At 39.6% G+C, this 22,159-nt stretch overlaps 1 long non-coding RNA gene across 2 annotated transcripts; it reads left to right on the forward strand.

Annotated features, from left to right (window-relative positions):
- Window positions 1-4,076: 4,076 nt before the first annotated feature.
- On the forward strand, window positions 4,077-21,931 carry LOC148741316 (uncharacterized). Of its 2 annotated transcripts, none has more exons than XR_015992591.1 (3): window positions 4,077-4,147; window positions 5,282-5,353; window positions 21,181-21,931. It is a non-coding gene; the product is annotated as an uncharacterized LOC148741316 (long non-coding RNA). The 2 variants fall into 2 exon arrangements; XR_015992590.1 differs by lacking the exon at window positions 21,181-21,931 and adding an exon at window positions 6,242-6,484.
- The last annotated feature ends 228 nt before the right edge of the window (window positions 21,932-22,159 follow it).

Consider the following 22,159-nt stretch of genomic DNA (forward strand, 5'->3'; position numbering starts at 1 on the left):
GAGCTACTTCACATAAAAACAATGTGATCCTCGCTAGTGATTTTAATGCCCTGTACGTTGATTTGACTATCTCGCCCAACCCAGAGAACCTATTCCCAGCGTCCTAAAACCTCCTTGAGATGTATGACGACCACGACCTAAATTAGTTCGTTAAAGAATCGACTAGGCGTCAAGGTAACACGCACAACACCCTGGACATTATGTTATCGAACAATAACGACATCATCAGCGGAGTCAAAGCCATTGATGGCATAACTGATCATGATATTGTGCCATCTACTATAAAAATATTATGTCTACGAAACGAAATGTGACACGCAAAGTTTATATCCATACTGAAAAAGGTTGACTGATCGTATAAAAGGTAATTTGGTAATGTCAATTAAGTTGAAATTATAAATTGGCCACTGTAAAGAGTTAAAAGCTGACGTTTTGCTCTGACGAAGGGCTAACGCTCGAAACGTCAGCTTTTTAACTTGTTACGTTGGCCAATTTACAATTTCAACTTAGTTGATTTTACCAAATTACCTTGTTACCCCCACCGACGAAGCACCACAGTTTCTTTAGAAACTTACCCCCTTTGATAGTATAAAACACGAGCAACAACTTTTAACTGCAACTCAGGAACTTAATTCGAGCGACGTATCAGTTTGAAAGAAATATTCGCCATATAATGGGCACTTGTATACCTAAAAAATATGACCAGCTCGAGGCATAATCTGCTTTGGCTTAACCGATAATTTAGAAGGCAGACAAGAGCTAAACAACAGCTTTATAACAAAGCAAAGAGATCAGGAAATCCCGCACACTGGAATGAATTCTGTGCTGCCAGAAAACGCGTACAAAAGAATTTGAAGTCTGCAAGGAAAGCACATCTCATATCTAGATCTAGATTTTCTCGGAGATGCGATTGAGAAAAACCCAAAACGCTTTTGGTCATACATTAATAAAGCAATTCAAGAATGAAGATTCCGGTTTAACTGACTTCGAAGTCGATGGAAGAATTATATGCGATTGAAATCTGAAATCGGAACTTTTGAGCGATCAGTTCTCCAGTGTGTTTTCGAATGAAGATCCCACTAATATTCCCGCCGTCGGTACAAATCCGAAACCAAGCATTAGTGCTATCATTGTTACGAGCCAAAATGTTATTAAGCAGCTATGACCTTTGAAGCCAAACAAAGCTAGTGACCCTGGTGAGATACCTCCGTGATTCTTCAAGGCATATGCAGCGGAGATCGTTCCTATTTCAGCAGATATTTACGAAGCCTCCATCGCTACCAGGTGTGTACCATCTAAATGGAAACATGCTGATGTTTGTGTTGTGCACAAGAATGGGGGAAAGTCAGATCCCGCGAATTATAGACCCATCTCACTAACCTGCATCTCATCAAACGTCCTTGAACATATCATCCACATCCTATTGATGACCACACCCAGAACAACACGCAATTCTCACGGACATGCAGCACGGCTTCAGAGCAAAGCGATCTACAGTCAGACAACTGATTCTGACAATCCATGATTTGGCCGAGACTTCCGAAAAACAGTTCTGTCCATGCTACAGTTTGGGACTTTAGTAAAGCCTTTGATAAGGCTCCCCCCAAACGCCTCACCAAGCTACAGTACTATGGCATTCGTGGACCCCTGTTTAGTAGGTTTGAGACAAACCGCTCCCAGACAGTGGTGTGTGATGGCAAGAGCTCCCGCCCTATCCAAGTAACATCTGGGGTACCCGCTTCGAATAACGCCTGATTTGAAATGGTCCAAGCTGCCTCATCTATTCCTGGTAAAGCACGTAAGGTCTTGGGAATGATGAAAAGGAACCTCTAGAACAGTCCTAAGGAAGTTAAAGAAATTGCCTACACGACCACAGGGTGCCCAAAGCTGGAATACGCTTGTGAGGCTCGGGACCATCATCTCCAAAAGGACATATCTTCTCTTGAGAGGGTTCGAGGAAAGCTGCACGATTTTGTAGCAAAAACCATCACCCTACAGCCAGTGTTACTGAAGTGCTTCAAGAGCTAGGGTAGACCACCTTGGATTTGAAAACAACAATTTCTCGGCTAATTCTTCGATATAAGTTGAGTGGAGGGAAAATTGATATTGACACTAATGTTTGCCTGCGCCTTCTCACAAAACTTAGGACATGTGTGAGCCACAATTTTAGATACATTCAAGAGAAAGCTACCAGGAACATTTATTTTTATTCTTTTTCCCCCAGAACTATAAGAAGCTGGAACACCCTTCAACATTTTAAATCTGAGCTTTTAAATTATTGATATAATAACAATAATTAGACCTTCTATTTCTTCACTTTACTTTCATATAGACAGTGTATGTAGTTGTAGACATTATTTTTAGCTGTAAATAGTTGGTACGATATCTATACGATTTTACCGACTGAACATAAATGTAGATGTAGAAAGTTGAGCTTAAAACACAGAGAAAAATTAAAAGTTTGGATCATTCACTGCGACTGCAACGTTGCTCACCTTTCCTAAAAACGTTCTGCGGTACTCGTTTTTTATCTACAGACGATAAAAAAACTTGATAATTCAGTGCTTATGAGAAGGGGCTTTTCGGGATTTTGATGTAACCCTGCAAAAGTATGTCATACTGTGATTATGCACCGATCAACTTGCAGCTTTGACATCCCCCTACCGGGCAACCCACGGGCATTTGATCTTCGCCCATGCCCAAGGCTTTGTTGCCATGTTGTAGCAGCTGCCTGGTTCATAGAAACAGTTTCTTCAATTGTAGTCGTTACAAGGTGGAGAAACATCGAATTGCATTAATAATAAGTAGTTCCTTCGACCTTGGAGATAATTTAATCTTAGAGTTAACGTACCTAGTATCTTGCTCATAATATGCTATAATTGCAAGGCTACTTAACTTTCCTATGTGAAAATTTTAATGAAGCTCTAACCCGGGCTAATAATACATTTGCACATATATAGTATCAGACATCGATGTCCTTTGATTGAATCCTGTATCATATAGTTAACAATTATTCCACGAGCGCGCGTTGGAGATGAGATGATAGATAGCCAACGAGGCGCGTAGCGCCGAGTTGGCTATAATCATCTCATCTCCAACAAGCGCGAGTGGAATAATCGTTTTTTATTAAAAACGCCCCGAAGAAATTATTATTTTGTAAGGAGAAACCGGATTTTTTAGCTCCCTTTTGATTTTAAATCTGACGCGTTCGCTTACCATATTTGTAGATTATGGCATATTGGCTCATATACCATAATGGCTAAGTCAATAAAAAGTCTTGAACTGCATTATCCAATGATCCAGTTTTTTAAAAATTGCAGTTATACAATGTGGTTATGACTAATGATTAAAATAACGCACCCTATTGGATTAGCAAACTCCTCTAAACATGATTAAAATGATTTGCTCTGATATGTACCATACTTCGATTCGATTCAATTTCAATACTGTTGCAAGAATTTATGTAAAACCCCTGTTATATAAGTAATAGCTTGTGGTCTTACCAACTAGGCCATTATTAATTGTACGAGTTTTTGGAAAAAAAGCAATTTTTTTCATTTTTTATTTTTTTTTTATAGAAGTAACAATGTTAGAATAATCACCATAGAATTATCTTCGTTTTTGGGTCATCGCTTTTGGGTCTTAGGTCATAGCTCTTAGCTTTCGGAGGTCTTCGTTTTCGCTATAAACCGACCATGGGATCAAATTCATCAAATTCATTTACAGTTGCTCATATCATAGAAGAAAAAAATGTTTGCATCATTCTATATTTATATGGCGAGTAAGTCATCAATAGAAAATACTGGCTACGAAGATTATAACATTTAAAATGCTACTCCGTCGTTGAGTTTTGAGCTCTGATTGAACTGACTGCATAAAGAAAGCCGGGTTTTTTGACACTGCTCCCTAATAGAAAATAAGGTGACTGATTTGCAATCTTGTTTGTGCGGGTTACTTTGGAGTCCTCTTTCATTGTAGGTCTGTACTTATATGATCACTTAGTTGATTGGGAACTACTGGTTGAGCAGCATTGTCACTGTTATTACTAACCTGTCCTCGACATCATTTATCACAGAGGATTACATGGCAATCAGTTAAAAGAGCTACCACCGAACATTTTTGATGACCTGACTCGGCTGGAAACCTTGTGAGTAGCACTCTCTGACGTCTTTGATAATGTAGTTGTAAACAAGATACGTTAAATCAAGAGCAAGACCAAATCTAAATCCTCCCTTGATTGCAGAATTTAATTCATGTAAAATATTCACTCAAGTTTGTTATATAAAAAAGTATTTTTGATTATTATTTAGCTGGGATTTGGCTGAACTTATGTAACAAATCTTTTATTCACCAAGCTTGTACGGTCAACGTGGCTGGATATTGCATTTTTATGGGCCTCTACTTCGTCTCGATCCATAAAAACGCAAAAAAAAAAAAAAATAAATAAATAAATAAATAAAGAAGTCGGCCAATATCCATCTATCTTGACCTCACAGTCTATCAATAACGCATATCTATTGTTACTTGTTCTTCAGCCACTTTTCACTTGTCCAACCATGGGAAAAAGGACTGAAATTAATTTTTGTTAAGGAAGGATTTCTGGGATCAATTTCAAATGATAGCGTTTTTCACCTTCTTTTGTAGCATGTCCTTTTCTAAATTCACTGGAAAAGTAGCTAGTGACAATAGACTTATCAGCATCTAAGAAAAAAAAACCAATGACTGGGGCAACGCAAAGGTCTCGCCATGTCTTGTTTTGAGAAATGGGAAAAAACTTACTGAAGATTTTGATCTTTTCACAAAGTAGGTGGTTGAGAATTTGATTTAGCTGTAGACCATACATTCTGTCAGTTTACTGGCATCATAAAAGATCCGGACTACTGCAAGAAAACGGAGAAAACGTATCTCCTTCCTTTTACTAAGGGGGGAGGGAGGGTTGGCGTGATAAACACATTTGATCCCCATAATGATCGAGTTGGCAGATCAGATCAGACTTTAAAGCCAATAGGTCTCCATATTTCGTTTAAAAACTGACAGATGATAATTTTGCATTCAAGCCTGTTAATAAAAAGAAGAAAAATCCTAGAAAGGAGTATTGGAATAGTGAGTTCTAGCAAGGAAATCGATCGTACCTCTGCACCCGGCCGCGGGTAATGAATGGATAGACGTATGGGTTTTAGAGTCGATCACAAGTAAGAATAAAGTGGTCCAGTCAGGGAGGAAGAGAATATGAATTGGTCCAGCCCGAATATCTCAATGTTTGCTTTAAACTCAAATTTAGAGCTGTCTCGGAAAACCAACTCCAAGTGTTGCCAAAGGGAATATTTAACAACCTGACCAGCTTAACTAGACTGTAAGTATATATCATCTGATTGATTGATTGATTGATTGATTGATTGATGAACGAGATTGAACCCCTTTTCCAGTTATATGCGAGTTTATTGATAACAAAAGGTAAAGTAGTGATTAGACTCGCACAATTGCTATCTCAACGTGGAACCCGTGATTGTCATAGCAGTACATTGCCAAATCAACCATCGTGCAGCTCAGGCATGTTTTGAAGAGGATCCATTACGGGCTCATGTGATGAGAAGAAAAGAAATTCTGAGTCACCAGAAACTTTCCAGAACTTCAATCATCAACCCCGAGTTTAATTTCTCAGACGTACTGCCTAAATACCTTTTAAATGCTATGACGGATAATGCAAACAGGCCGTTATGTGTTGAAAACCTTGCATAAGATTTTTAACCCCCGAATATCATGTAACTATTGTTACATTATCTTAGCTGGAGCAATGAGCTCTTTCGGTTTGGTTGAAAATTGCTATTCTTTTATTTCAACGCTAATTTTGTTCAATCTGAGGCAAAAAATCTGCTTAAGATACGATCAACGATGTAATAGAAAATTTCGAAAAGATGGGAATGACGCTTGGACGGGTCTGGACAATCTGGTCACATAACGAACTGAATGGCTTTTAACGAAAATAACTGTTTCAGAAATTACTAAAACCAGAAGGCTACGCTGTTACACTCTCATTTCCTTTCTTAACCTTGGAAGTTGGCACCACACCTGTGCTCTATGCGAGATAGCGGCACAGGTGACTGTGTGATAAATAAATGAAGCACTGAATGCTTAAATTAGAGATGACCAGACTATCTAAATTATAAATTATAGAAATCAACAGCTAAAATTTAAGTCACGGCCTCTTTCATACGGAAATACATTGACTGATTCTCTGTAGGTGCTCCAACAGAGTTGTTTCACCAGAGACATTTACTGATGTAACTACGTAGTGGATTAGAAAATACTGAGTGAGCAGGTTGAAGGAAACGATATAGCAAGTAGTGTGCTTTTCAACTTAGGTGAAATGTTGCCGTCAAAGCAAATATACTTGATGGAAAGCAGCGGAAAAAGTTAATAAACAAATCTCGAGTAAATGTCGATATGGTCGATTTGATAAATTTCAATAAACTTCAATATTCTATGACTTTGTTATTACTGATCTGCAACTGAAATTATTTATCACAGGTGGTTAAAAAAGAACTACCACCAAACATATTTGATGCAGAGATTACAAAGAGCACTCTCTGGTTCTCTTGATGAAAAATCAACGTGATTGGCTATAAAAAGGAACAGGGTCACTGAACTTATCGAAATTATAATTAACAAGTAGATTTCCACATTGTCGTGCGACTGTACAGCCGGATAGATCACATATGACGCCAGTCAAAATGTGTCTAGAAAAAAAAGACACAAAACGAACTTCGCTTCCAGGACTCAGCATCTTCTTTATTTCATCCTCGCGTGTCTCACGAAATTTTTGAAGATGAAAAAACCAAAAAAACAACAACAAACTAATCGGAAGATTACGAGCGTTTGGATCGATCCTGAGTCGCCCAATCCAATTTGAGCCCGCATTCCGCGTAAACAGCTGAGGATTCTAAGTGAGTGTGCTGATCAATTTATGTAGAGATTCGATCGCATGAAAAACCCTCAAAAGAATCGTGTATCTCTCTACCTAGCCTTTTCACTGAAGTTGACCGAAATATACCGTTCTCCGGCAACAAAACCGTCTTGTAGCCTCGATATTTGGGCCTGCAGAATTTTCCTTCTTTTCGAAATCATGGTCACGAGTCTTACAAAACGTAAGAGGCCTTTTTCATAGAGGGGTGCTTTGCCTTACTGAAATTCTCTGGGTTAGTCGTCTGAACGACAGCTCACAATGCAATATATGTACGACCATTTACCTCAGGCCAATTCCGTCGGTTTGAAATGCGTTTTCCCTTAGAAAGATAACCAAGATTGTACGTGTTGAAAGGATTGTACGTGTCTTTGAAAGGATTGTCTTGAATCAGTTCAGCGCCTATCTCACAAAGAACTATCACCTCACCACACACCAAAGCGGCAATAAAAATGCTCATTCTACAGAGACCTTAAACATCCTGCTTACGGATAACATACCCGAAGCAATGGATAAAAAGCTGATAACAGCACTAGTACTATTAGATCTATCCAAAGCCTTTGACAGTATAGACCATGCAAGACTGCTCCACAAAATTTTCACCATAGGAGCCTCACCGCACTCTACTGTCAAATGGTTGAAGAGCTATTTAACTGTTCGCAGGCAATACGTGAGAATTGGCTCCGCCTACTCCGAGACTCTACCTATAACTCACGGAGTCCCTCAAGGCGCAATCCTATCACCATTTTTGTTCTGCATTTATCTCAATGATTTACCCACGGCACCGACTTTCTGCAATTTGGAATCGTGGATGACTCAAAAATATTCATGTCATTTCTGCTCGTTGAGCTTGATGCTGCCATTGAGAAGCTCGAACAAGACCCTCACAGTGTAGCCCAATGGTGTTGTGAGAACTATCTACTTATCAACCCCGCTAAAACCAAAGGCCTTTTCCTTAGCACTAGACAGATTTTAAGCAGGTTACCGGAAGATCCTAGTGTGGTATTCTTGGGTAAAACACTGAAGCCAGTAGACTCTGCTAAGGACTTGGGAATCTTCCTTGAACCCCCATCTGACCTACGATCACCACATTTCACGTGTATGTCATCTTGTTTCGGAAAGCTTTGTCAAATTAATAGAGTCAAAAGGAGCTTCGACAAAACAACATTAGAGTTGTTAATAACGTCGCTAGTTTTTAGTACGATGCTTTATTGCTCATATGTATGGTCAAATACCACACTCCAGAATATAAACAGATTACAATCTATTCAAAATTTTGCCAGTAAGATCGTAACAAACTCTAGGAAGTTCGACCATGTAACACCTTTGCTTCGTGAGCTAAATTGGCTTCCTGTTAAAGAACAATTATTTTATAGAGACTCCGTTCGGACCTTTAAATGTCAAAACGGTCTTGCGCCTCCATACTTAACGAGTAAGTTTACCAAGCGATCAAATATACATACTCGTAACACTCGTACGCGGAACTCTTTGCAGATTCCGCTATACAGAACGGCTACTGGCCAGCGCACTTTTTCCTATAGAGGGGCCAACATCTGGAATAACTTGCATAAAGAACTTAGGCAAAATGCCTCATTGGCATCTTTCAAGCGCGCTCTGCAAGACACACTATTGGGGCAGACATTTCCTTTATAAGCTCTAGAACTTCGTGGAATACTATCATAAATTCTGACCATGAGTTTTATCGTTATTTATGTTTTTATAAATTGCAAAAAGTTTGTAAATAGTTCCTGAAAAACCTCACGAGGATGTTACTATTAAAGATGATGAAGGATGCATCTTGGGTAGATTCGTTTAAAGCAGCTTCGGCGATTTTCACCACGTGAATTTGTTTACAATTATATGCTCTTTTGTGTTGTTCTTTGTTTGAGGTACATTAACTTTGGAAAACGTTCTAAAAAAAGTGTGAGAAGAAAATTCAAGATTCTTCTAACTCTCAAGTTGATTACGACTTAATACCTAGTGCACTAGTCTAAAACACTGTTACAGTAGGAAAGGCTAGCTCAGATCTAATGGAAAAAGTACGTTCCTTCGAGATATTGGCTCTTTGCAAAATGATTTTCTTCCTAAAAAATTTCATAAATGTTCAATTAAGATCTAGCAAAACAAAAAACACGTTTGACAATATGGTCAGCGGTGAGCGACCAAGATGGACGCATGGTTTGCAGCTCCGTCCTAGCTTCAACTTTTTCAACATTTTCTTCGTGTATTGTACACTATTTTCTTCAATAATTGTCAAATTTTCAATCATCAACATGCCGACTGACTCTAATTCATCGTTAAAGAAGAATAATCCGGAGCCTAAAGCTCAAATTGAAGATCTCGTTGAAGAGATCAGGAATCTCAAATCGCAGTTAGCTAGCAAAGATGGCGACGAGTCAACATCAGCAGGAGCACAGGCTGAGAGAGACCAACGATCTCCCACAACTGAGCAAACAGATTTTCAGCCAGTCCAAACTAGAGCAGAAGCAGAGCTCAGGCGGTTAAGTGCTCGTCTTGCCCGAGTGAGTGCAAAAGTTGATGAGGTAGGGAAGGCGATTGATACCATCAAGGAGCACAGCTTACAGTACAACATCAAGATTGTAAGAGTACCTGAACTCAACTGACCTCCTGCGTTGCCGAAAGCAGCGAGTGGAACTTGGTCAAAATTGTTTTTCAGAGTGGCGTGATGTACCGGTGGAGGTCCCCCAAAGTACAAAGGAGACTCTCGATCTCTGTCCTATTCTTATTAATGACAAGCAAATTGATATTGTTTCGTATGCTAAGATCCTTGGTGTAAATGTTTCGAGCGACTTAAAATGGTACCATCATATTGCCGAAGCTGTTAAGAAGGCTAGGAAACGCTTGTTCTGTCTCTCTCAGTTAAAGCGCTGAGGTCTAGGTTCTGAGGAATTAGTGCAGTTCTGTCGTAGCTGCATTTGCCCTATTACTGAATATGCCTGCCCAGTCTGTCATGATAGTCTACCCGTGTATCTTTCTCGTGAGTTAGAGGCAGTGCAAAGGAGGATGATGCGTATTATTTTTCCATGTTTTCCTTATGACGAAGCGCTGGTTAAGGCAGGACTTGTAACTCTGTCAGGCAGAAGACAAGCCCTGACGAACAAACTTCTTAAGAACATTTTGGAAAACAAAGACAGTAAGCTTAAGAATTTACTCCCCCCACAAAGTACCAAGTGTTATAACCTCAAGAAGTCACGCATGTTGAACCCGGTTTTAAAGATTGAGATTTCGTAAAAGTTTCATAATTTAAGATGCAAGATTTCTGATTCTATACTTTAATAGTTTGTAGATATAGTTTTAATCCCCTTAATTATGTAGGGATTTGTACATATTTTTTTACCATGTAAATATGACGTAATTCAGCTTTTGGGTTATAAAGTTATATAGATAAACTATCTATCTATCGAAATAGAGAGTGTGTTGTCTCGAAAAGATAAAGAAGAAAGTGGAAGTGGTTCAGCCCGTAGTTATGTCCAAAATTTCCGATGATGTCCGCCCTTTCGTGGGCCGTGAAATTAAAGATAGCGAATGGAACTGCAGTCAGTGGCGAAGAGCTTACGGAAGAATATTTCAGAGAACTTAAAGAAAGAGAACGTGTAACTCAGAGAATGTGGCACATGCAGCTACAATTACAGTTATTCTGACCAAAGAGCCTATGCGTATCAAGACCATAAAGTTGAGTGAAGCAATTGACTTCAAACAGTTCAGCAATGCGACGAAACTATTCAGAGTCACCGCTCTCATCCTAAAGTTTATCAGAAGTTTAAAGTCAGCGAAAAACCGGAGAAGAGAACCGCATAACAAAAAACCAACCCTGACGGTAGAAGAGATCAGTGAAGTAAAGAGCTTATGGATTCGCGAAATACATGAGCCTATGAAGCATGAAAAGAATTTTGAGAATCTAAAGCAACTACTCGGTTTGGTCAGCCAAGATGGTAACATTCTGAGCTGCAAAGGCAGTCTGGGGAACGCTCCACTGGACATCGCAGCGCGTTACCCTATTCTGTTAACAAGACGACATCACGTGAGAAGACTGATCGTGTAACCCTGTCATAGAAAGCTGAATCAGGGAGGAGTAAGAACTGTAACTCTCGTACAACTGAGAAGTGAAATCTGGGTTCCCAAGGGCAGAAAACTTGTGAAGAAAGCGCATCATCAGTGTGTTATCTGCAAGAAACCAGGTTTTCCTTACAGGGCCCCCAAAGGAACTGATCTATCCGAAACAAGGGTCACCGATATCCCTGCGTTCACGTGCGTGGGCGTTGATTTCGCCGACCTGTTATTTACGAAGACTACCAGAGGCACAGCCAGAACTTACATCTGCCTGTTTACATGTGCTACGTCCAGAGTGATGCACCTGGAACCTCTCCCAGACTTATCCTCAGAAGCGTTCATTGGAGGCCCTTAACGATTTGCTGGAAGACGAGGAATACCAGCCTGCATAACATCTGTCAACGCCAAAACGTTCAAGGGAGCCAACAAAGACCTTACCCAGCTATTCAGAGACATGAAAGCCCAAGATTTTACCACCACCAAAAACATCACTTGGAACTTCATACTAGTGAAAGCGCCACGGTGGGGAGGATGTTATGAGTGTATGATCTAGCTAGTCAAGAGAAGCTTTTGCACGGTGCTTGGAAACGCGCAGCTGTCTTACAAAGAACATTCTTACAGTCTTAATTGAAGTAGAGGGAGTGCTCAACTCACGACCCCTTACGTACATCTACCCCGAAGTCACGGAAGAGTCATTAACGCCATCGCACTTGGTGATTGGGAGTCGCCTGAACACTCTTCCTGATAGGACAGAGCTTAGCGACCATGAAGATTGCGCCTCCAAACTACAACGAAAGGCGCGGCACCTCAGCAAACTCATAGGACACTTTCGGAAACGATGGACCAAAGAATACTTTATCAGGCTGAGGAAGTTTACCTTTGCGGTATCCTGTTATTAATAGTTTGAGTGATCCTGCTGCTCATATTCGACAAAGGAAAGTGGCGTGTCGGTTGTTATTTCTGATCCTAAAGTGAACTTGCACACGAGAAAATCGGCCGCTTGACTTGCTTACGAAATTTACGAAATTACAAAGCGCGCGCATAAGCTCAATATCTAAAGTTTCAGCATTTCAAAATTTGTGCAACCCTGGAGCAATAGATCTGTTTGGGAGCGGAAACGGAAATATCTTAAGAACGGCATGTTTAATTGAGTGAAAAATAAAACTATAACATGATAAAAAATTGCGATTCAAGAAAAATTCACAACTCTTAGCTCCTTACAACTTACACACGCGAAAATCGTCCGCATGACTTGGCGACGAAATTTTTTAGAAATTACGAATTTTCAAAGGACGCACACAAGCTCAGTGACTGTTTCTGTAACATTTCCCACCCCCCACACTGGGAGGTAGTCATGGTGGGTTTCTTAAGAAGTAATTGACAATTATTTCCAAGCAGAACCAGTTTGTTATTAGTCTCAAAAAAGTCTAGGCACCACACGCAACTTTAGCTACACGGGTGTGGCCATCTCGTCCGGGATGCATTTCAACAATCCTTCCTTATGGCAAACGTCCTCTTGGAGTATTGGGCTGAGTCAAAAGAACTGCATCCTCAACTTGTAGGTCTCGGCATTCTGAGGTCCAGTTTGGTCGGCTTTTAAGTAAGGGCTCGAACGAACTCCATGAGCCATCTCCTCCACACTCGCGAAATAATGCTGATGCAAATTAGTAGTTTCAACGGACTCAGCAACTCCTCCCCCATTTGTTCGTGCAAGAAATTAGATGTCAATGGAACATCGTCTCGTGGATAAGTAGACGGACGGGAAGCTAAAAAGGACTCCAGACCAGAGAAGACAGTGATCAGCTTCTCATCGTTTACATCTCGTTTCCCTTCAACGGCGTAAGTGGCTTTCGAAGCAGCTTTTACCAATACTTTATGGCTTGTCCCAGTATCCCAGCAACCTCTTCGTTTAGGAAACTTTCGCTCGATGTGTCGTCTATAATGGCGTTTACTTGTATTTTTTTCTACCATTGACCTTCATCCACACAGGGACAGTTCGTGAAGAATAAGATTCAGTCAGTGTTTTTACATTACAGCTGGTCAGGATCACAGCGGGCGCTCCCTCCCAGGGAAAATCTGGGCGTTTGCAATCGTCAACATAAGGCAACTTTGTCATCGGTCCGGTCTCTGACAAAAACTTCACCTCCGTGAAGAAGGTTGTGGTGATTTTTAGAGCAACCATGTATTCCACCCTTGCAGGCCTTTGGGCAGTCTTTCCCCTTATGATCAAAGGCTACGCAACGAAAACACAGCTTTCTTTCTTTCTCGATCTTCCAGTGGTCATCCACTCCTCTGTTGTAAAACTCCTTGCAATCCCATACCCCGTGATCGAATCTGTAACAGATAGAACATGGACGCTTCGTACTAAGCTCCACTTTCCCCATTGCAACAGCATGCAAATTTCGCATCGTGTTCTGTTCGTGGTATCTAGATACTCTCGGTAGTCCAACGTGCTCGACAGTTTGACTCAATCCCGTTTACCAGTTCCGCTTCTTATATTCTGAATTTGTGTTCGTCTTTCAACCATTCTATGAAAGATATGACTGATCTTTGTCTGGCGCGTTTATTTAACAAGCGACTGAAGTTCCTTAGTTGATGATCGGGCAGCTTTTTAACCCGCAAGCTGTGAAGAGTTCCATCTCCTAACTCGCCGTCTTTTTTTCAGCCTGTAACTTTATCACTGCGATTCCAACAGGGTCAGCGAACTTTTCTAGCGCGTGGACATCGTTGCTTCTTGTTAACGGCGCCTGTTCTAGTTGATCCAAGTATGCTCACAGACGCCGGCGCGTACCACCATACTTCGTTTTTAACATTTGTTTTCTCTCCTCGTATTCGGGTGCAGTGACTTCACAATGGATCCGGAGTATGGAAACGCGAATAAGAAACGATCATTGGAAAGAAAATGGTGAAGAACTTACATAATTAAATTGGCGAGTGTACGTTGGCTAAGCTATGTAAAATGTTCAATACTGAGATTTTTAAGCCCAACTTAATTTTATCAAAGTAGTAACATGGAGATCGCAAATGTCTCGATTTAGATCTAGGTTACTACAATGAAGACCATGTATAACTGTTGCGATAAGAACACACAACGCCATCCCTACTCCCTCCCCCTCCCCAACTATTTAGCCAGGACTTATTTGCTTGTGTTTGCTGAGAATTTCTGTTGCATACTACACTGATGGATGAGGCTTTTACTGGCAACAGCCGAGTAAAAAGTTATTTCACAGCACCTTGGGAATGTTACCTCTCGCAATTAACAGTGTGCACACACGTTTGAATATTGACAATTTTCATTAGAGGTCTCAGTGGCTTATTCCACATTGTCTTCTTAATATATGAGGGCAGCACAGGAGCAAAGTGGGGAATAAAAGAGTGATTACTGTCTATCTATCAATCTATCAATCATTCCTCGTGCTCCTGTGCCGCTCGTAATGTAAAGATTACGGGGCCTGGTTTCGAAAAAACTTGCAATGCAAAATTTTTGGGTTGCCCTCTTGTCTAGCACGTTTCGTGCCTTGTAAGGGCTAATAACTAAATTTTCAAATCTGACTCCTTCAACCATGGTTCCGGGAAACGTGAAGGCACAATGAAGGCGCGAGATCCCTTTCATTTTCTATAGAAATTTATTTCCTGCTTTGCTAAATATTTCTATCTTGTTGAAAACCAAATGTTACGCACATGTAACTCGCACCTACAGCTGGGAAATAATCACTCTTCATTAAATACAGCTTTAGAAGTTACCACTGTAATCTAAGCATCATAACGATACAAATGACCCACAGTGATTAAAAAACTAAGTAGTGTAAACAATTTTGGCATAATTTCTTGATTTTTAATGTATTTTTGCATGTGTCTTTTTTTTTAACAGTTTTTTTTCCATCTAAAATACCAAGCCCTAAAAGAGTTCAAAACAAACTGTAATTAAACTCTGGAAATTAACTTAAAAGTTACTTCTTGAATGCCTCCGTAACATTGTGGCAAATACATGATTAGTAGTTACAATAACTGGTTAACTTGGTTGAAACTGAACTGAACGCCTGGAAAAAAAAGATTACGAGTCTTTAATGAAACGTTGAACGCGACAAACATCGCGATACGTAGTGCGATATATATTTCACCTTTCTGGGACAAAATTGCGGGCTGTTTCCACAATTAGGAAAGTTCCTTTTTTCAAAACCCTGATTGGTTGGGTAAAGTGTTTGTTTAAGACTTTTTGTTCTCTTTCTGCATCTTTTTCATTATTATTTTTAACAACAATAACATGAAACTTGATTAATTGGGAAACCGTCTAATGAAGTTATGCATGGTAAACCTTATGGCTTTATCTTGTTTGCACTTGGAACATTTTACGGTTCACTCAGCTGGTACAGAGGTTGGCAGAGACGTTCAAGAGCCGTAACTAATCGTGGGTTGCAACTAAAGGGCCAATACACTGAGAAGATTATACAGCATAACGTATCACGTTCGACTAACGGAAAGAATAAAAACTGCCATGTATCATGATATCTAATGAGCACTAATCGTACATGTAAGCGAGAGGGGATGGCGCTGCCCCCCCTTTCATTGAATGTGAAGGTTTGCTCGCGCTGAGTTTTTGAGTAATTGCCTGACAGCTCTTTATTGATAATAATTGTAAACAGTTGGTAGGCATTTTTATAATTATGCAATATAAAAGGGGAAAATCAACAAATATTTACACGATATATTGTGGCCTTATCATTACTATAGCCGGTGTCTGGCGCGTTGGACATGCGATCGAGAGGTTGGGGTTCGAACCCTAACAGAGATCATTGTAGTTTCTCGAACACAACTCTTCTTTACTCTCCGAGTACTGGAAATTGTACACAGTTTGGACAAGTGTTTTGTCTTTTAAAACTTAATGAGGGAAATGCTGAATTGAGATATTAAATTCAGCCAGCAACACCTGAGTGAGTTCAGCTAACTAGTGTAAACACTAGAAGTGCAATATCCGAGGCCGAGAAACTAATAAAGCGATTAAGATCATCATGGCTTCAAAATAATTCGATGAGACAAGCGTGTGCTCATAAAAAGATAAAAAGCCTCCATCTAACTCGAAAAGGTGGTCGTATCTTATCTCCTCTCTAAAGAAAACTCTGAATGAAGGATACTTAGTACTTGGTTAGGATATTCATATATTACTGAATAGTTTATTGAAATAGAATAGGCATTCAATGAAATAATAAAGAAAAATCAGGAAAATATGAAGGCTGTATACCATTAGAGGAGGTCCTTCGTCTAAAATCCTTTTACTTTGGCCACATTAGATTCGCAGGATTAGCAGAAAGGTGGCGGAGGCTTGACGTTGTATACAGGGTGCAAATATACAGAGTATTCACTGCGCAATGCATCTTATTCTAATGGGTGATAAAAAGGAAACAAATACATTCTAGAATACAACAACTCTAAAAAATCCCCAATGGCATGGTGGTTCTCGTAACAGATAAAAAAGGGTGATGACTTTACTTTACTTCTAAGTTGAAATGTGGTGCTTGTAAACTGCATTTTTCATGCTACTAGAGCGTTGAGTTTTCAAACTCAGCTTGCAATCGGTACACTAGACCACAGAAAGAGAGCCAGGTTTTTTTGGTGCTCCTTACTGCACTGCTTACTGCTTACTGCACTCAGTGCTGTTGTCACTGCTTACTGAACCTGCATACAGGCAGGTGTAATCATGGCGGTCTGCCACGCAATATTGGCCTCCGTGTTTTTGCTATGGCTGGCTGACTGTGGATAAATACTCGTCTTGCAACACACCTAACTTATTGGTAACTAAACCCACAATAATTTAGGGCAAGCTGAGTTCTGGAAGGGAAAATAGTTTTAATAATTTTTAAGAACTTAGCTCTTTTCACTGCTGGCGTATGAGATACGTTGTGATTGAAACCTGCATTTTGGTAGACGATGTGATGAATGCTCGTCTGGCAACACACTTAACTTATCGGTGACTGACCCTACAATCATTTTGTGCAAGCCGGACTCTGGAAAGGAAAGCGGTTTTAATAATTTAGAAGAACTCTGCTCTCGTCACTGGTGCTTGAGAAACGTTGAGATTAAAATTTGCATCTTGGTAGATGACATGGTAATGTGCCCTGCATTGTTTAAACCTACATTGTTTAAACCTGCTAATTCATTGTTCCATCATTTTGCCATCTTAAACAATAGCAAGTGCAAGCGTAAATTCTCTAATAGCCGAATTTCATATTACGCTAATACGATGGCGACTAAGCAGCTTTTCCTTCTTTCGGGCGATGTTGAAACCAACTCCGGATGGCAAGGCGTGATTGACCAAACGGGCTATTATCTGCAGGACCTCGCAAGGTCTGTTCACCAGGGATTAAACATGAGTGTAGCACACATCTATATCCGCAGCCTTAAGAATAAGGTGGACGAGATAAAAATATTGCTGCACACGGCTGCCGTTTTGACATTCTTGCGATTACTGAAACTCACTTGGATCGGAAAATTTCCAATCGACAACTCGAGATTGATAACTACAAGATTATCCGAAGGGACAGAGACGGTAACACCATCGGCGGTGGATGTTTATTCTACATCGCCAATCATATATGCTCAACAAGGCTAAGCTCCTTGGAATCGAAGGACACTGAGGCTATATGGCTTAAAATTCTGGTAAACTCGTCCGTTTTCATTGTAGGAACTGTTTATAGACCACCCTCAGATTCTCTATTCTTTGATAGATTTCAAGTCATACTCGGGAAACTCTGGATTCAACGCCGCAATGTAGATTTTTAACACTCTTCTTAAAGCAAAACAATCCAAAAATCAAGAACTGTGGGCTAAGTATCGCTCATTAAGAAATAGGGTTACGCGCGATGTTAGAGTTGCCAAATGCAAGTTCTACATCGATCTTTTTGACGAAGTAAAAGATTGCAAGTCATACTGGAAGTTGGTCTAAAAAGCTGCTTACAGTTCTGTGCCGCGTAGCCTATACTTGGAATTAGGTCATGAGACGGGGAAATCGAAACATCTGATTACAAGAAAGTGAAGATCCTTAATGAGCACTTCTCTACCAGGTGATCTGTGACGTCATTGCGGGGGCCCGGGGAAAGAAATTTTAATGCCGTATCCCATCAACCAACGCGCGCACCAATTCAATCTGTTTTCATGGGGGCCGGTCGGCGTGATGCGAGGTCGATGTAGCTAACTACTTTCGCACTTTGACAAGTGAGAAGACTTGTCATCGGCAGTCTTAACAATGCAGCTACTGCCGTGAGAAACTCCTTGTCTGCGTGATTAAATGCTTTGACAGCATTTCGTGATGAACATTGCAGACAATCCAAACGTAAGCTCGATATACTCATGCATTGTATGAAGTTTGCTTTTTTATTTCTTACTTCTACTTACATATGTACTGGATCGGGCATTCGCTTTATCAACAGTAAATGTTATTCGTATTAAAGCTGCCTTGTCTCTGGGAATGGTGTGTTTGTGTTGATTTTATTTTTTGATATGTGCTAATTTTAAAGAAGTTTTGATCGAGCCTTCGTTGCTCTCTCGAAGTCAGTTCCATTCTCGCGGGCTTTTCGACGCGGCGATATTCAGCATTTAAAGTACTTTTAAATATGTATTGTTTCTTTAACCGGCTAATTGTTTTTATTGAGATTTTTATTTTTTGTTTGGATGTCTTATCGAGCAAAGGAAAATGTGCTTCATGCCGAGTCAGTAATTCGACTTCATTGTCCATTTCAAAACTGTGCAAAAATTTAGAAAAACAAAAAGAATTTAAACAAACATCTTCGTCTTTATCCGGGGCACAAACTGGATGGCTTGTCAACCTCTCGGAAACGGGTTTCATTAAGACAATGCGCAGAAAAATTTCTAGACGACGAGAGTATCCTTAATCCAGGAAGCAAAGGGTCAGTGAACTGCTGAACTGTCTGAACGATGAGGAACTTGTGGATTTAGTTTTGCCAAAGATTGCAAAAATTGTGTCACCTGTAGACTTTTTACTGCAAGGAACTGATGGAAATCATGACTTTCACAGCAAATTATGCAAGCTCAGAGATGAACTTTTCCTGCACTACCCAGAACTTTAAGCACTGTTATATCCAGAGCCCTCACCAAGCACTGGTTTCTATAACCAGAGGCACGTGTTTACTGAAATACTTCAAAAGAACAAACCTAATTCTTGCAACTGACTCCTTGAAATTGACAATAGACCACTTTCATAAATGGCTGCCGGATTAATATTCTTTTGTTTAAATTTAAATAAGCCCTTCTGGCCTCGCTTGAGATAATGTATTCTTTTGAATTTTGTACTGGAGAACGAAGTCAGAAGGGCAAATTTAAATTTAAACAAAAGAATATGAATCCGGCAGCCATTTATGAAAGTGGTCTATGGTTCTTTTTTCATGTTGTTATGCCTTGTGTTTTTAAAAACACAACACTTGGCATTTTTGGAATATTCTTGTGGAATTGTCGGGTCCCTTGCGATTGGACAAAAGGAAACACAAGATGCACTAAGAAACAAGTGGGGAAAAATTGGAAGTGGTTATTGGCATCAATCCAATTTTAAGTAAAGATGAGATTTTTGGTAATCTGAATGACACCCGCCAAGAATTACTGAAACTAATTAGTCTAGAATTTAATGAATTTGGAGAAGTGGTTGTAGGCCATGTTGCTATTGAAAAGTACATTTCATTGTTTCTTGCCCAACCTGGAACTCAGAGTGTAATAATTACACCCAACAATGATCTGATTCTAATGGATTACAAAGATGGTTTTCCGTGGCTTAAATGGTCTCATCATTTTACCGCAGAAACCAGTGTAAGAGTGAAACTAGTTGAGCCTTACAATTTACTTACCACATAGATTACGCGTCTTTATTGAAACTTTGTACGCAGCAAACATCGTGATAAGTGGTGCGATATATATATTTGAAAGAAGCGCACGCGCAGCCTTAAACATAATTAGCGCGCGCGTTCAACATAACAATTATTCATAATGAACTGAATATTCGGCGAAGCACACAATACATACAGAGTATGGAGGCAAAAAGATGCCTCTTGTGTAAATTCGTTTGAAGACAGCTTCGGCGATTCTCACTACGTGAATTTCTTTACGACTATATACACTTACATACAGTATATACACTTTACTTATACACTATATACACTTACACTACATACACTTACACTATATACACTTATATACACTATATACACTTTACGACTATATACACTTAAAAAAGAAGTCTACAGAGAAAAAAAAGCCTTTAGAGACTGTAACTTAATAAAAAAGATTAAGAGAGAGTTTGAAGAAGAAAGGGCTTACAGTAGGTGCCGCTCCTTAAAGACTGTTACTTAATAAATAAAGTAAAGAGAGAGTTTGGAGAAGAAAGAGCCTACAGTAGGTAGCGCTCCTTAAAAATTGTTACTTAATAAATAAAGTAAAGAGAGAGTTTGGAGAAGAAACGGCCTACATTAGGTACCACACCTTACAGACTGTTACTTAATAAAGGCAATAAACACTGAATTATCGAAAACTTTCTCTATCTGCAATGATCAATTTTTCGCTAGAATTCGCAGACGCATTGCTTAAATATTGCACACGTTATATCGGAGAATACAAACAGGCGTAATATATTGAAAACCTAGCAAAGTCATGATTTATAGTATCATGTAATTACCGTTACACTTACTTTCCTGGAGTCATGTGCGCTCTCTTAATGGTAGGGATGATAACTCATCTTCTCCAATTTGAACAATAAATTTGCACTATCTTAAGCCGGGAATCTGATTAAGAGGTCAACTCTGATGTATTTGAAAATGCAGAAAAGATATGAATAATGCCCAGTGATCGGAAAACCTAGTCGAATTAAAAAAAGTGGGTTTTAACGAAAGTAAATCTTTGAAAAAAGGTGAATTGAAATTATTGACACGTCAAGGTTATCTGTGGGAAGTCCTTAGCGGTACTAGGAATTCTTTTCTAAGTTCCGAATGTGCTGCTTATAGGCTGCATTTGTCATGCTACTTATACTTTAAGTCTTAAACTCAGATTGCACATGGTTCATGACACCAACTGAGTAAGAAACTAGCTTTCTTTTACTCAGCTTACTGACAGATATTAAAGAGCGCTACTTGCATTTTGTCATCAAATTACAGGTACATCTACAAAAACAAACTCAGCAGCCTTCATCCGAGAATATTCAAGAACTTAAAGTCCTTGGAAATTTTGTGAGTGGTTGTGTTTATTGTTTTTTTGTTTTGTAAATTATAGAAATCAACAGCTACAATTTAAGTCACGGCCTCTTTCATACGGAAATACATTGAGTGATTCTCTGTAGGTGCTCCATCAGAGTTGTTTCACCCTAGACATTTACTGATTTAATTACGTAGTGGATTAAAAAAATACTGAGTTAGCAGGTTGAAGGAAAGGATATAGCAAGTGGTGTGCCTTTCAATTGAGGTATACTTGATGGAAAGCAGTGGAAAAAAATAATAAAGAAACAGCAAGTAAATGTCGATATGGTAGATTTCATAAATTTTAATACATTATGACATTGTTATTACTTATCTGCCACTGACACCATTTATCACTGGTGGTTAACAAAGAACTACCACCAAACATTTTTAGTGAATTGACCCCGGATGGTTATAAACAGGAAGGGGGACGCTGAATTTATCGAGATCATAATTAGCCAATAGATATTCACGTTGCCGTGCGACTGTACAGATGTAAATCACAGGTGAAATTAAAATGCGTTGAGGAAAAAAAAAAAAAGAGGGATTCGGACAACTTCGTTTCCAGGACCCAGAATGTTCTCTCCCCCCTCAAGAAAGTACTTGGTTCCGGCTCGTCACGTATCTCCCAAGATTTCTTGAGATGGAAAAAAAAAAAAAAAAAAAAAAACAGCATCAACAGTAACATACCGGAAGATTAGGAGTGTTTCGGTCGTGAGCCACCTGATCCAGTATAAGCCCGCGTTCCGCGTAAAAAGCGGAAGATTATAAGTGAGTGTGCTGATCAATTTATGTAGAGATTTGATCACACGGAGAACCTTGAAAAGAGTCGTGTGTCTGCCTACCTCGTCTTTTCACTTAAATCAACCAAAATATGGCGTTCTCTGGCGAAAAAACTGTC

The sequence above is a fragment of the Stylophora pistillata genome, chromosome 1, assembly GCF_964205215.1.
Source record: "Stylophora pistillata chromosome 1, jaStyPist1.2, whole genome shotgun sequence".
Classification (NCBI taxonomy): domain Eukaryota; kingdom Metazoa; phylum Cnidaria; class Anthozoa; order Scleractinia; family Pocilloporidae; genus Stylophora; species Stylophora pistillata.